Raw genomic sequence first — 4,073 nt, 5'->3', positions numbered from 1 at the left:
ATAGTAGAGTCCACTGAGTTTGTAATAAAAGTGTCCAACCCTTTAGGCAGACATGTGCTAGTTGATCAAGTGTGTAGAAATTGTCCTTTGATAATTAGAGGTCATCGTTTTTCGGCTAACCTGATGTTATTACCATTTAATGAAGTTGATGTAATTCTTGGGATAGATTGGTTGACCTCTCATAGTGTTGTAGTGGACTGTGGAAGAAAAGTTATTGAACTGAAATATGAGGATGGGAATATCCTTCGTGTTGGACCAGATGAATCAGATAATTTGCCTGTAATGGTATCGTCTTTGACTACTAAGAAATATTTGAGAAAAGGATATGAGGTTTACCTAGCTTTTTTGCTTAATACTCAAGTATCTGAATTGAAGATAGAATCAGTACCAGTGGTTTGTGAGTTTATAGATGTGTTTCCGTAGGAATTACCCAGATTACCTCCAGTGAGGGAAGTTGAATTTGGAATCGAGTCGGTCTCTAGTACGGCACCCATCTCGATCGTTCCGTATAGGATGGCTCCGATGAAATTGAAAGAATTGAAGGCTCAGTTAGAGTTAAATAAGGGCTTTGTGAGACCGAGTTTTTCACTGTGGGGTGCTCCAATACTTTTTGTGAAAAAGAAAGATGGGTCGATGAGGTTATGTATCGACTTAGACAGCTCAATAAAATAACAGTGAAGAACAAGTATCCTTTGGCAAGGATCGATGACCTGTTTGATCAGTTAAAGGGAGCCACTATATTTTCCAAGATTTACCTGAGGTCCGGATACTACCAATTAAGAGTGAAAGAGCAAGATGTACTGAAGATTGCGTTTTGGATGAGATAAGGGCATTATGAGCTCCTCATCATGCCTTTTGGTTTGACTAATGCCTCAGCGGTGTTTATGGATTTAATGAACCATATCTTTCGGCTGTTTTTGGATAAGTTCGTAGTGGTCTTTATTGACGACATACTGATTTACTCGCGTGATGAGGGTGAGCACGCAGAGCATTTGAGAATAGTTCTACAAACTTTGAAAGATAAGCAACTTTACGCCATGTTCAGTAAGAGTGAATTTTGGCTTAAAAAGGTTAGATTTCTAGGACACATCGTGTCGGGTGATGGATTAGAGTTGACCCAAGCAAGATCTCGGCTATTGTTGAGTGGAAACCGCTGAGGAATGTAACTGAGGTTCAAAGCTTTTTGGGTTTAGCCGAATATTATAGACGGCTTGTAAAAAAATTCACTACGATAGCTATGCTGATGACAAGGCTGCTGCAAAAGGATGTCAAGTTTGAATGGACAGAAAAATGCCAACAGAGTTTCGAGAAATTAAAGACTTTCTTGACCGAAACCCTAGTGTTAGTGCAATTAGAGTCGGGCAAGGAGTATGTGATATTTAACGATGCCTCCTTGAATGGTTTGGGGTGCGTGCTTATGCAAGAAGGTAACATCATAGTTTACACTTTGAGACAGTTAAAGTCACATGAGAAAAATTACCCGACGCATGATTTAGAGTTGGCTGCCATTGTAATCGTGTTGAAAATTTGGAGACACCATTTGTATGGCAAGAAGTGTCGAGTGTTCACAGATCACAAGAGCCTTAAGTACTTGATGACCCAAAAGGAGTTGAACCTAAGGCAACGGCGATGGTTAAAGATAATAAAGGATTATGAGTTGATTATCGACTACTGTAATAACCCAAAATTGGGTCTAGTTGGAACAGAGGTTTCGGGACCACAAAATATGAGATAGAAATAATTATTTTATGATTATTTTGAAGTCTATGATATGATTGCATGGTTGTGTGAAAATTTCGTGAAGAAATTCTATGCATAAAGTGCTCAATTTGAAGTTAGGGACGAAATTGAATAAGTTGCAAAACTTGCATTCTAGAAGTTTCTAGAATGAAATTGCTTTGAAATATAAATTAGGAGGTATTAAATAGCAATTTTACCAATTTCTAAGTTATGGACAAAAATTGGACATGGATGAAATTTTTGAAAGTTTAGTAAGGAAGGGCATTTTGGTCATTTGGTAATTAAAAGAAATAAAAAGGGAAAATAAAGCCAAAATTGACTCATCTTTTTCATGGAGGCCGAAATTAGCATGGGGGAAGCCATGGCTAGGGTTTTCAAGCTTTCCAAGCTCAATAGTAAGTGTTCTAACCTCGTTTTTTCAAGTTCTTTACGTTTTTAGAATCCCAGTAATTTGATTAAGCTTATTCTAGCAATAATTTAAGCTAGGGTTCATATTTGGAAAAATACCCACAGGTGAAATGTGTTTATTTTGATGTTTTATGATAGAATATGAGGTTTTAAATTTATGTTAGACATCTTGTGCTACTTGGTTTTGAGTGAAAACGAGTAAAAGGGCTTAATCGGTAAAAATACCTAATAAGTATATGTTAGAGTGAGAATTTGATGTTGCCATAGAAGGGAAAAGTTATCAGCATGTCATAAAACATAAAAATAAGGGATGAAGTTTAATTCCCGAGCATAGGGGTAAAAGTGTAAATATGCAAAAGTTTAGGGGCAAAATTGTAATTTTTCCAAAGTTTGAGTTAAGGACTGTTTTGAATACTACATTAATTAAATAAGTAAAATATGATGTTTTAGATCCCGAAAAACGAGATTTGAACCTAGAATGAGAGAAAAATAAAAAATGGGGAAAGTTGGTAAAATGGCCATTTTAGTATCGAGGTAAGTTTATATGTATAATAAGCATTAATTTATGCATGTTTCAATGTAAAATTGATATATTTACTATGATTGCCGAGGTGTTGAAAGTATGTAAGTTGGTATGATAATAATACAACAATAATGTTTGTAATTTATATTTGAAAGTTAAATTTAGTGAATTATGTTAAATTAAATGATTATGGTGCCAATTTTATGAATTGATTTAAAAATATGTCTATGGTACATGAAGTTCTTTGAATTATCATACATAAATGTGATTTCTATGATTATGGATATTATGGGAAATTGTAAGTTCATATGATTTTTAATAAGGCAATGTGTAATTTAATGTTATTGCCTTGATATTAAATGAGATGTAAGTTTATATGTAAGTAATACATCAATTTTACTTGTATTATGATATTTATAATAATATTGGAAATATGTTTGTTGATAATTACTTGATTGGTGAAATTGTTGGAAAAGAGAGAAATCCGGTTGAACCTTGAAAAGATTGGATGATCTGAGATGGTATGTAGCTAGGTCACATGTATGGTCTTGAGTGCACATCATGTATACAAGAGAGCTACAAGACATTATGATGTAGCTAGGTCGCATGGGTGATACTATGTGTACACCATGTAGACAAGAGAGCTACGGGATATATGTAGCTAGGTCAGATGCGTGGTTCCAAGTGAAGGACACCATGTAGACAAGAGAGTTACGGGATAGATGTAGCTAGGTCAGATGCGTGGTTCCAGGTGAAGGATACCATGTAGACAAGAGAGCTACGGGATATATCTAGCTAGGTCGCATGCGTGGTTCTAGGTGAAGGACACTATGTAGACAAGAGTGCTATGAGATAAACTGGCTAGGTCACATGGGTGGTACTAAGTGTTCACCATGTGTACAAGAGAGCCGAACTATATGATGGGTGGAGCTATGTGTTGAAACCACCAAGTATCGAGGATTGATCCGAAGTGTTCAACGGGAGACTCTCTATGTATTGCTTTGTGAGTTTTGTGATGAATAAGTGCAGGAACTTGGTTATGTGAATGATGTGTACATTACGTGACCGGGATGTGGTAAGGTTATAAACAAGTAAGTTATACGTGAGGATGATTTTATGGTGACCTTGTAATCATGGGCCTATACTTGTGATGTATGAAATGTGGTGAAAATGATTTGTGATATGTATGTTAAAATGAGGTTAATACAAAGAAAGTGTGAAAGAGTGAATTAGCAATAAAACTGTTTTTGGACAAGATAGCAGTGATGTGATTTTGAAAAATCACCAAAAATAGTATAAATTGAATCAGAGACTGAATGAGATATCAAATTAAATCTTAATAAGTCTATTTTCATATAAAAGAAAAAAATCAAGCAAAGGAGTTCTATATTTTGAGATATTT

Source organism: Gossypium arboreum, chromosome 7 (assembly GCF_025698485.1).
Source record: "Gossypium arboreum isolate Shixiya-1 chromosome 7, ASM2569848v2, whole genome shotgun sequence".
Lineage (NCBI taxonomy): Eukaryota > Viridiplantae > Streptophyta > Magnoliopsida > Malvales > Malvaceae > Gossypium > Gossypium arboreum.
The sequence above is the reverse complement of the archived record's forward strand: the minus strand, read 5'-3'. Positions refer to the sequence as shown.